At 40.3% G+C, this 13,026-nt stretch overlaps 1 protein-coding gene across 3 annotated transcripts in view; it reads right to left on the bottom strand.

Moving 5' to 3' along the window:
- DENND5A (DENN domain containing 5A) overlaps positions 1-13,026 on the bottom strand; it is a 94,239-nt gene that overhangs the window by 68,945 nt on the left and 12,268 nt on the right. Inside the window, exon 1 of one of the 3 annotated variants that reach the window (XM_086340117.1) lies at positions 5,337-6,149. The exons of the other annotated variants lie outside the window; for them this stretch is intronic. The gene's annotated coding sequence lies outside the window, so the exon portion shown is untranslated. Of the gene's footprint in view, positions 1-5,336; positions 6,150-13,026 lie in introns of those variants that run through there. 3 annotated transcript variants of the gene reach the window in all.

Raw genomic sequence — 13,026 nt, 5'->3', positions numbered from 1 at the left:
TGACAATTTATCACCTTGCTGTACTCTTTTCCCAATATTGAACCAGTCCTTTGTTTCATGTTTGGTTCTAACTGTTGCTTGGTTCTACCTGTTGCTAACAGGTAATATGTTCAGGTATTCCCATCTCTTTAAGGATTTTCCACTGTTTGTCCTGATCCACAGTCAAAGGCTTTAGCCCAGTCAATGAAGCAGAAGTAGATGTTTTTCTTGAATTCCCTTGCTTTCTCTATGATCCACCAAATGTTGGCAATTTAGTCTCTGGTTCCTCTGCTCTCCCCCCGCCCTTTTCTTCTTTTTCTTTTAATTGGAGGCTAATTACTTTACAATATTGTGGTGGTTTTGCCATACATTCACATGGATCAGCCATGGGTATACATGTGTTCCCCATCCTGACCCTCTTCTGCCTTCTAAGCCCATTTTGTACATCTGGAATTTCTCTGTGTCACATATTGCTGAAGTCTAGCTTGAAGTATTTTGAGCATAACCTTACTAGTATTCAAAATGGGTGCAACTGTACAGCAGTCTGAATATTCTTTGGCATTGTCCTTCTTTTCCAGTCCTGTGGCCACTGTTGAGTTTTCCAAATTCGCTAACATACTGAGTGTAGTACTTTAACAGCACCATCTTTTAGGATTTGAAATAGCTCAGCTGGAATTCCATGACCTCCACTAACTTTGTTCATAGTAATGCTTCCTAAAGCCCACTTCACACTCCACAATATCTGGCTCTATGTGAGTGACCACACCATTGTGGTTATCCAGGTCATTAAGACCTTTTTTGTAGTTTTTCTGTGTTCTTGTCACCTCTTCTTAATCTCTTCTGCCTGTGTTAGGTCCTTACCGTTTCTGTCCTTTATTGTGCCCATCCTTGCATGAAATGTTCCCTTGATATTTCAAATTTTCTTGAAGAAATCTCTAGTCTTTCCCATTCTATTGTTTTCCTCTACTTCTTAGCATTGTTCATTGAAGAAGGCCTTCTTATCTCTCCTTGCTGTTCTCTGGAATTCAGCATTCAGCTGGGTACATCTTTACCTTTCTCCCTTGCTTTTCACTTTCCTCAGCTATTTGTAAGGCCTCCTCAGACAACCACTTTGCCTTCTTGCATTCCTTTTTCTTGGGGATAATTTTGGTCACTGCTTCCTTTACAATGTTATGAACCTTTGTCCATAGTTCTTCAGGTACTCTATCTACCATATCTAATCCCTTAAATCTATTCATCACCTCCACTGTACAATCATAAGGAATTTGATTTAAATCTAGTGGTCTGAATGGCCTAGTGGTTTTCCCTACTTTCTTCTTTCCCTACTTTCTTAAGCCTGAATTTTGCAGTAAGGACACAGTTTTCTACATATCTTTTTAAGTGAAAAGCACTCCTTTTCAAAAGGTCAATTACATGAACCCAAATTTTTTCATAATTATCTACACATTACTTCTGCATATTTCCTACTCTCTTGGCAAGATATGGAATGAGAAACCTTGAAGAAGAAAAAGGAAAAAACATATACCACCTGAAATCCACTGAAAACATTTTCATATTGTATATTATTTCATTAAGCTTCATCACAACCCTCAGAGGGCTTTTACAGATAAGGAAACTGGCTCAGAGACAGTAAGTCACCAATGAGTATAAGGCAAAATGGGGTTAGAAACCCCTCCAGACATCCCATCCAATGTTCTTTACACCTACTGCATGAGTGCGGATGTCTCTTAAAACTTTAGAATTTAGAGCTGTTACGAAGTACATCTCGATGTTAAGAGTAAGTAATCTTCATCAGAAGGTTAAAAAGCCATTAAAACCTCAAGTTCCACACTGTGATACAAAGCAGTATCCTCAACCCACAGGTCATAGGAGGGGTTCCTCCCCAACTAAAGCAACCCAAGTCTCCTGGATCCTTTCACTGCTCCAAGTACCATCAATCTTCAAGTTGCAGTTACGACAAAGATGGCCCCTCAGACTCTTCTCTTGGCACTAGAGATCCAGAGAGAGTAATAAATGAGGCTAAACTGGGGGCCCAACCTGCCAGTAACTGAGTTTAGTAAGAGTAACACGAACACCTGAGACTAGGGCCTTCTATCAGTCCTTGGAAGAAAACCAAGACTAAAAGCCACCATTGTTGCTGAAGCTTTAGATGAAAAGCTTCTTAGAAAGGGCCCAAGAAGCAAACGTTATTTCACTTTTTTTTTCCTCTCCACCTTCTCAATGTCCATTGTCTTCTGTATCTCTCATAGTCTCTTATCTGATCAGACTATGAAAATGAATCAGTTCCACCTATATCAACAATCCTACAAACACTGATCCTTCTTTTCCTAGAAAATTACAGGTCTGCTAAAATGAGGACCCTAGCAGAATGACTAACAGAGTAGTAATTTTCCTGCAAGAGTTATTTATAGTAGCAATAGTGGCAGCCCATAGTGAGAGGGTAAGGGCAGGAAGGCCAGGGGTCTCCAAAGGAGGAAATAGTCTGCAAGTGTCAGACATTTTATCTCTGGGAAGCGGCAGGAGGAAACAAACTAGCGATATTTTTTCTCTTCTCTCAGATCAGATCAGATCAGTCGCTCAGTCGTGTCCGACTCTGCGACCCCATGAATCGCAGCACGCCAGGCCTCCCTGTCCATCACCAACTCCTGGAGTTCACTCAGACTCACATCCATCGAGTCAGTGATGCCATCCAGCCATCTCATCCTCTGTCATCCCCTTCTCCTCCTGCCCCCAATCCCTCCCAGCATCAGAGTCTTTTCCAATGAGTCAACTCTTCACATGAGGTGGCCAAAGTACTGGAGTTTCAGCTTTAGTATCATTCCTTCCAAAGAAATCCCAGGGCTGATCTCCTTCAGAATGGACTGGTTGGATCTCCTTGCAGTCCAAGGGACTCTCAAGAGTCTTCTCCAACAACACAGGTCAAAAGCATCAATTCTTCGGTGCTCAGCCTTCTTCACAGTCCAACTCTCACATCCAGACATGACCACAGGAAAAACCATAGCCTTGACTAGATGGACCTTTGTTGGCAAAGTAATGTCTCTGCTTTTGAATATGCTATCTAGATACAAATTTAAAAGGAGGTTTCTCTTAAAATTCTGTGTTGCCATAAAGACTCTTGGTTTCACCTGAAGTTAACTATTCTCAAACCTTGAGTTAACCAATGCATTTTTCTTATGGAAATGTTTGTCTTAAGCTATGTTAATGTACTATGCATTTACCCCAAACTCTGTCTTCAAGTCAGTTGTGCCTAATGGCTCAGAACCTACTTGACAAATCAATATGTTATACTCAGACATTGTTCCCCTAATCTATGTAAACGAAACTATTTGTATGGTAATCTGCCCTTCTACAAGATTCAAGTCAACCGTTTTATGGTCTGGGACGAATCGTCTGGTGCCAAGATTATCCCAAAATACATCTTATGGATGAGGGGCCTAGTGCCATTCTGAGTTTTAAGACATTCCTTTCTTTCACTAACAGACTGCTGCTACTGCTGCTGCTAAGTCGATTCAGTCGTGTCTGATTCTGTGCGACCCCATAGATGGCAGCCCACCAGGCTCCCCCGTCCCTGGGATTCTCCAGGCAAGAACACTGGAGTGGGTTGCCATTTCCTTCTCTAATGCATGAAAGTGAAAAGTGAAAGTGAAGTCGCTCAGTCACGTCTGACTCTTAGCGACCCCATAGACTGCAGCCTTCCAGGGTCCTCCGCCCTTGGGATTTTCCAGGCAAGAGTACTGGAGTGGGGTGCCATTGCTTTCTCCCAACAGACTGCTAGTGACTATATAACATCCAGCTGAAGACTAGCAGGGGGGTACTCTTTCTGCCCCCTTCTGATGCCTGTGTCAGAAGCTTTCCCTATCTCCTTTATACTTTAATAAACCTTTATTACACAAAAGCTCTGAGCGATCAAGCCTTGTCTCTGGCCCCAAATTGAATTTTTCTCCTCCGGAGGCCAAGAATCACGGCATCTTTTCGTGGGTCAACAACAACCTTTCATCTTGGGGGCTCGTCCGGGATCCTTCAGGACAAGGTAAGGATGCTTGGAGCTCTAGTTCTTTGTTCTCCTAGCGTACACATTTTCTGCTGTACTCTACTAACTCTACGGTGTGCTTGTGTGAATGAATGAAATGCCCTGCACGAAGCAAGTGAGGAGCCCTGCTCTGTGGTTCCACGGTGATCTCATATGGCTTATGGCAGAAACCTGTCGGGAGTTTATACCGACCTGCCAATCCCAAGAGGCACCCAATGTCTCCTTTGGGGACCGACCAGAAATGGGCAAAGTGTGTGGACCGAACTCTCCTTTCTCGGTCAAACTTTTCGGTCTCTTTGACCATTTCATAACTCCTTGGGAATTAGAAGTACTAACCTAATCTATTGGATCATAGACTTTCAAGGGACTTGTAATCTATGCTGTTACTGTGTACTGTGATTTAGGTCCCAAACTTGGATTGGTAGTCAGGAAGCACCTAGCCTCGCTAGGAATCGGAAGTTCGGAAGCTAGATGGAGCTCTAGCTCCAAGAACATCTCTGAAGTTAAAGGTTACTCGGATTGGAACTACAATGGGTTCCCTTTAGTAACACTGGCTCTTAGTGGACCAGAGGAGGCTCTTATACTGGTGTGGTGATGCTTGGAAGGAACATCTCAGTTTTATGTTGGTATTGGTCTTATCGTGGTCAGGAATATACTCAGGGTCGTGCACAGACACTCAGCTGACAAATGTTTCCCCCAGCGGTCTCAGCTTGGGAGACATTCTGGAAGGTTACTCTGATTGCACCCGGATGACATGAGGCAAGTAAGGTTTTAATGGTGAGGAGGTGGACATCGGTCAGGGATGCCATCAGGTCTACCCCTAGTGTATCCCCACCCCGTCTCGGTGGTAGAACCAGGAGGGATGAGTATGACGCCTGCGTCGGTAAGGGACAGACTAAGTCTAACCAGGAAAGAAAAGCTTTGGTGTACAGTCTGTCTACGCCCCCATCTAGAGCAGCGAGGGACACCTCCGGCAGAAAGATGGCGCTGGTGACTTTTTTTCTCTCTTACAGATGGGAGCTAACAATTCCAGCCTCACTCCTTTGAACTGTACCCTGAAAAACTGGGAATAGATTTGATCCCCAGGCCTTCCTGCCTGTTAGCCTCTCAATAGTCTTCAAGCTATTACAATCAATTACCATCATTTCTTTTTTCCCACTATTATTTTTTCATAATCTACCTGGTATATTCTTATTTATTTTACTTGTTCCCCTAACTAACTCTTTAATCCTAGCTTCCATTACTATACTCTAAATAGCATATGTTATAGCCAAATAGTATGACTCAAGATTGCCTAAACATGCCCCAGAGTTCCACGTTCACCCACCTTTTACCCATCCCCACCATCGTCAGGCTTCCCCAGTGGCTCAGCAGTAAAGAATCCACCTTCAATGAAGGAGATGCAGGTTTGATCCCTGGGTCAGGAAGATCCTCTGAAGAAGGAAATGGCAACCGACTCCAGTATTCTTGCCTGGGAAATCCCATGGACAGAGGAGCCTGGCAGGTTATGGTCCATGGGGTTGCAAAAGAGTCAGACACAACTTAGCAACTAAACAACAACTCACATCCTCAAGTTTAAGTCGTTCCTATCCTTCAATACTTCATTCAAATGCCACCTCTGTTATACAGCTCTCTAATTAAGCTAAACAGCAGTATCTTAATAAACTGACTTCAAGACTTACAGTTAATGCATTTCCATCCTTCCACCTGTTTCCAATGAAAGCTCAGTTTTGAATAGATCCAATTTATCATTTTTTCGAGACTGTTAACATGCCTTAAAATTTTGGTTCAGCAGTCGAGATTTAAACACTGAAATGGTTCCAACCCACAAAGTGACACCTTTGAAAAGAAGCTCAACCAAAGTAGCACATCACAAAAACTGTAAAAAAAAAAAAAAAAAAAAAATACCCTTTGATCTGCTAAATCCACTAAAATACCACCTAAAAGGCACCAAGAAAAAAACTAGCCCCCACTAAAATAGCACTCAAGGAGCATTTTTTAGAAAAGCTATTTCTCATGGTAAAGATATTTATAACTGCAGGAAAAAGAAGAAAAGCAAATGCTTTAAAAAAAGTTAGGTACATTAAGGTAAAGGGATACAATCTATCCATTAAAGCAATATACACAGGAAAAGAAAAAATTCCTTATTAATTACAATATTAATACAATTGAGTTAAGAAGTCTAAATACAAACAAGGCTGATCAAAATTTTTAGAGCCAGGGAACTTCCCTGGCAATCCAGTGGCTAAGATTCTGCCCTTCCACTGAGGGGGACAAGGGTATGATCCCTGGTCAGGGAAAGAAGATCCCACATGCCATATGATATGGCCAAAAGATAGAAAAAAAAAATTTTAGAGTTAATGGCTCCCAACTAGAGGCTCATAAATGAAATGGTAATGATAGGGGCACCACTTTAAATATTTCGAAAAGCTACACTAAAACATATTTTTAAATATTACATAAATTAAAAGGTCAAATTTCTTTGCCTGTGGCTGGAAGTACAGACATACCTGGGCTTCCCAGGTAGCACTAGTGGTAAAGAACCCACCTTTCAATGCAGGACACATTAAGAGACATGAGTTCAATCCTAGGTTGGACAATTCCCTGAAGGAGGGCATGGCAACCCACCCGTCATCTTGGCTAGAGAATCCCATGGACAGAGTAGCCTGGCAGGCCGAAGAGTCAGACATGACTGAAGTGACTTAGCATGCACGTACAAAGATAAACCTGAGACAGACTGTGGGTTTGGTTCCAGACCACCTCAGTAAAGCAAATTATCACAATAAAGCAAGAGTAAGTCACACGAATTTTTTGGTTTCCCAATGCATATAAAAGTTATGTTTACACTACGCAGTAGTCTAGTAAGTGTATAACAGTATTATGTCTAAAAAATTAATATGAAGATCTAAATTAAAAATACTTCACTGCTAAAAAATGCTAACCATCACTGAAGCCTTCAGCAAGACAAAGATCACTAATCACAGATCACCAGAGCAAATATAATAATAATGAAAAAAAGTCTGAAATACTACCAGAATTACCAAAATGTGACACAGCGATATGAAGTGAGCAAATACAGTTGAAAAAATGGTGCTGATAGACTGGTTTGATGCAGGGTTGCCATAAATCTTGACTTTGTAAAAATGAAGTATCTGTGAAGTCCAATAAAGGGAAGCGCATAAATGAGGTATGCCAATATTAACCCCAAGTTGTACTTCTAATTATTTCAAGGCAATCAGAAGTTATAATTGCCAATAATATACCTTTGAAAAATTTTTAAATCCAATTATGATTTTATAAATTTGGGGGGTTAAAAATAAACTATTTCTAATTTTTTTTTATAAAAAGTACAATGAATTATCTTGTATCCTTCACTCAATTTCAACAAATATCAATGCATATCCAATCTTACTTTATATCTGTACACCCTCATACCAAATTATTTTAAAGCAAATCCAGACATATCTACAATATTTCACCATGTGTCTCTAAAAATAAGACTTCTTTTTCTTTTAACATAACCACAATTCTATTAATACACCTAAAAAAATTTGACCAAAAGAATACTTAAAGCTAAATATCTAATCAGTGTTCAGATTTCCTTAACTGTCGCATAAATGTTTGAAACTAGCTTTCCAATCATTAAGTGGACCTAAAGGAAAATAGAACATAGTGGTCTTCATAATTTAAAAAATTTTGTTTCCAGGAATTTTTTTAACATTAATTTATTTGGCTGCATCAGGTCTTAGTTATGGCACATGGGTTCTTCGTTGCAGCACACAACATTACAGCGTCAGATCTGCAACTCCAGATCACATGCTATCTCCAGGGCATGTGGGACTTTTAGCTCCTAGATCAGAGATTGAACCTGTGTCCACTTGAAGACTGGTTAAGTGGTTAAGAAGGCAGATTCTTAACCAATGGACTGTCAGGTAAGTCTTTCCAGGAATTTTTTTTAATAAAATTATTTAAGAGCCTGAGAAGAAAAGGTAGCAATTTCTCTGTATGAATAAACCACAAACAAATTAGAGAAACTTCTGATCTGGCATAAAATGAGGAAAGATGGATGGTGAGAGTTAGACATGATTCTCAAAATAGTTAACAATCAATACAATATGGGCACCAACCAGTCAGGACAAATGCTGGCCATATACATATTCACATATGGTATACAGACTGGGCATCAAACCTGGATAGAACTGTGACTAAGGAACAAACAGAGAGGCCTCAGGAAATTGCTTCCCATGTGAAATTCACCCCTGTCTGCAGTGGAACAACAAGTTACAACCACAGCAGTCACAAGCAAAGTTGCCACAAGGTCTTGATAAACTTATCTTCTACTTTGCACAGCTGTTGAAGAAGGAATTCATAGGGCCTGGATCCATCTTAGGCCTGTTCATGCTGATCATGCTCAGCCACCTTTCCAATGGACTCTGAACTCTGTGTTTAGTGCCTATGAAAACAACAACAGAAGGATAAGACCCCCACCAGACAGGGGAACCTTGAAGATCGTATCTAGGTTACTCATCGCCTAAGAGAAAACATACACTAATCACCCCTTCCTCCAGACAGGCCATAAATTTTTCTGTATATATCAGAGTATAACCTCAGGTTTATTGATTATTGGCTAATTGTTTGACTGTTTGAGCACACAGCACGTGAATGATGGGGTTATTGGGATTGTATTTTCCTTGGTTTATGTAAGTCTCAAGGAATTTGGAGTGGTGGGTTCAGGCATGTACACACGGGGTATAAAAGATTTTCACAAATGCTGGTCGGGGTCCTTGGCTAAGAGGAGACTCTGCCTTGGGCCCACTGGTGTAATAAACTGCACTCCACTATCTGCATTGTCCTTCTGAGTGAGTTTGTTTCCCAGAACGTGTGGCTACAACACTGTAACTGATCATTATAGCTGCAACTGTTAATCCAAGCATCTATCATTTGAAGTAGGCAAAGAAAGAATCCTCTTTTAAACAAATAGCATGGGAAAGTAGAAAGAGTTCTTGATTCTAGCATGACCCAGACATATAGGCTGCTGGTCTCTAAAAGTTAAAACCATAATATCTGGCACTGATAACTGGGAAAGTTATACTGCTTATAGATCACAGCTACTTAAGTTCTTTTAGTTTATTAAAGAATGTAAAAGATAGTCTTACATGATTATTTAGAATCCTTTCATAAACATAGGGCATGCCCTGGCCATTTTAAAGTAAATGTAGAACATACCTAAAGAAAATAAAGATGGAACGAACTCCTGAAAGGACACAAGAAAGCCTGGAATTCTAGACCTGGTTCAATACACAATCAAGACTTACGCAAATCACTTTATCTTCCTGGATTCCAGTTTCTCCACCTTCATATACAACACCTGCCAATTTCCCCACTTTCACCTCTTATAGCCCACCTCTCCCTCTTTACACAGCATCTGTACTAACTCACTTGTTCCTCAAATGTGGCATGCTTTTTCATGCCTTCATTCTTTTTGTAGATGCTATTCCCTGCCTAGCATGACCTTCATACCTTTCTTTGCCTGATTAGCCAAAATTTACATTTTTTCAAATGAATGCTATCAAAATCTACGGTATTCCAACAATGTTGCCATTTCTCCAAGTTCTTCTGGAACTCTTCTGTGGAAGCTATTGTCAGAGATATTAACTAGTCAAAAAACAAATCTGCTCCTTTGAAAGTAGTTCATATCATATTTTCAGGTCCCTCACCATCCGAGCTCCTAGAACTAAAATCTATCTAGATAGATGTGGTCTCAGTTCAGTTCAGTTCAGTCGCTCAGTCGTGTCTGACTCTTTGCGACCCCATGAATCGCAGCACGCCAGACCTCCCTGTCCATCACCAACTCCTGGAGTTCACTCAGACTCACGTCCATCGAGTCAGTGATGCCATCCAGCCATCTCATCCTCTGTCGTCCCCTTCTCCTCCTGCCCCCAATCCCTCCCAGCATCAGAGTCTTTTCCAATGAGTCAACTCTTCGCATGAGGTGGCCAAAGTATTGGAGTTTCAGCTTTAGCATCATTCCTTCCAAAGAAATCCCAGGGCTGATCTACTTTAGAATGGACTGGCTGGATCTCCTTGCAGTCCAAGGGACTCTCAAGAGTCTTCTCCAACACCACAGTTTTTCAAAAGCATCAATTCTTCAGCGCTCAGCCTTCTTCACAGTCCAACTCTCACATCCATACATGACCACTGGAGTGGTCTAACATCGTTTAAAACAACACTATCCACTCACTCACTCAACAGTAGCTATTAATGCTGGCTAAAACCAAAACTTTTTGTCAACCAAACCACATTTTTGCCATAAATCCAATTTACAGACAACTACAAGCCTTACATTTTTGTGTTGCTATTAAGTCCTCCCTTCTATCACACCATACTTCTGCATCACCTATTTCTTTTCCCCCTCCTTAGGTTTTCCCCCCCTCGGCGGCTTGCAGGATCTTAGTTCCCTGACCAGAGACTAAACACAGGGCCATGACAGTAAAAGCACAGAGTTCTAACCACTGAATCGCCTGGGAACTCCTTGCATCACCTATTTCACCACACAACTCAAATCTGTTAACCCCAACTATATTCTAATCATTCCCTTCAAAACATTCTTGAATCAAAAAATGATAGCTGACGGTATTCCCCTCCTCTAGAAGTCTACTCCCTTAATAAAGAAAAGGTAGTTATTAAGTCACTAACACATTCCTAGTGGGTCCATGTTGGCTCCTAATAATCACAGCTTTCTTTTCTAAATCCTCATAATACATCCTTAATAAACCATCTGAGATTTTGACTAGGAATATGCCAAGCTCTTACCTTCTTCTCAGACTTAAAAATATGTCTACTGTGGTAATTCTATCATTCCTTAAAGATTACTGACAGTGACTAATCATCATTATAATCATCCCAAAATTCTTTCAGAACACTAAGGTGTAATTTGTCTGGGTCATGAGACTTGAATTTATTCAGAGAAATTAAATGCTTCTATGTAAATGCTTAATGATCTCATGTTTCAGTCTCCTCTTACCAATTCAGTTCTATCCTTGCCAATCTACTGATAATTTACCCTGACAATGGGCATTGTGGGGAGGGCTTCTGGGGCCATTTCAGTCTTGTGGATATATTTTTTTCAAATGTGGTTATTTGGGATTTCACATTTAGAATATCACCCTGTATAAAACATCCTTCCTGAAGAAATATTTATCACAATAAAACTTTCTCTTTTTTTTACGATTCTTCAAAGCAAATCCATAAAACTGTTAGAGGAAGCAGAAATGCTAATTATAGCACAGTTCTTCTTACCACAGCAGCCAACACCAAACTAGTCAATGTATTACAAAATCAGGCTAAGGAAGAATTCTGAAAATGAATATACTGCTGCCACAGACAGGGAAGAAAATGTGTCAAGCCAAAAATTTTAGTTGTCCCTCAAGGTGAAAATATCCCCATAATTCGTCAACATATAAACAGATATTTACTAAACGTGCAGGGTATTTAATCAAAACTACTCATTCAAAACCTAACATCATACTCACACCCTCTCAAAAAATCCAAGCTATAAACATAGGCAGAGAATGATGTTTTCTCCACTCAGCCACCATGGGACAGAGACACTGTCTACCCCACACTTGCCTATTATGTGACACTACTACATTATTCCATACTCAAGCAATTTCTCAATCTTCACTGAGTTCCTTCCCACTGTGTGGCACCCAGCTCTAGGCTAAGTGCTGCTGCTGCTAAGTCGCTTCAGTCGTGTCCGACTCTGTGCGACCTCATAGATGGCAGCCCACCAGGCTCCCCCGTCCCTGGGATTCTCCAGGCAAGAACACTGGAGTGGGTTGCCATTTCCTTCTCCAATGCATGAAAGTGAAAAGTGAAAGTGAAGTCGCTCAGTCGTGCCTGACTCTTAGCGACCCCATAGACTGGAGCCTACCAGGCTCCTCCGTCCATGGGATTTTCCAGGCAAGAGTACTGGAGTGGGGTGCCATTGCCTTCTCTGAAACAAACCACCCAAGTTCCAGTTAATCATTAAAAATTGTATAGTTCACTCATACTCTGGATAACAAATTAAAAATAAAACCAAGTAACAATTTCATTTGTTAAAAACAAATAATAATTAAAATCATGTTTAAGAAGAATATTTAATGACATGGAAAAATATTCAAGACACACTTAAAAATATGGAAAAACGATCAACATATAATAGTAAATTTAAAAAGCAGGAAACATTTTTTTCTCTTATGATCTCAATTTTATAAATCTATATTAGTGTCCATATATTTTTTCACTGCAAGTGTTTTTGAAATATTTCCTAACAATCAACATATTCCAAAAGACAGTTTATGCAAGTCAATGAGAAAAAAACACAACAGAAATCATGAACAAAGGACTAAACAGGTAATTCACTGAAGAAATATACAAATGTACATGAACTATATGAAAAGATGTTCAGCCTCACAAATAATTAAATTTAGATTAAAGCAGACATTTTCTTCCTAGAAGATTGAAAACACTTTAGAAAAGCAGCTAATATTCCATTACAGATGTAGAGAAAAAAATGGGTAGCATCTTAAAAACTGTAGGGTCACAAAGAGTCTGACATGACTGAGTGACTTGAGCACAGAGTCTAACCTTTTGAGGAAGGTGATTTGGCAATATCTCTTTTACTTTCACTTCATTTTTAACACACTTGTTTATTTACTTAGTTAGCTATTTTTGGCTGCACTGGGTCTTCGTTGCTGCACATGGGGTTCTCTAGTTGTGGTGCAGGAGATTCTCACTCCAGTGACTTCTCCTGTAGCAGACCCAGAGCTGTAGGCGGACCAGCTCCAGCAACTGCGGCACACTGGCTCAGTAGTTGAGGCTCCTGGGCTCTGAAGTGTGGGCTCAGTACTTACCAGTGCTTTCGTAAACTGTAAAGCGAGGATAATGTCTTGTGGTACATAGCAATGAAATCTATTCAATAAATAATATCTGTTAATTTAATTATTAGGCATGGAGCTGACTGTGTTCCCCAT

This window comes from Bos grunniens, chromosome 15, assembly GCF_055505025.1.
Source record: "Bos grunniens cultivar Pamir isolate PY7600 chromosome 15, Bosgru_T2T1.0, whole genome shotgun sequence".
In the NCBI taxonomy this organism is placed as follows: domain Eukaryota; kingdom Metazoa; phylum Chordata; class Mammalia; order Artiodactyla; family Bovidae; genus Bos; species Bos grunniens.
Note: the sequence above shows the minus strand (reverse complement) of the source record. Positions and strands in the feature narration are given on the sequence as shown.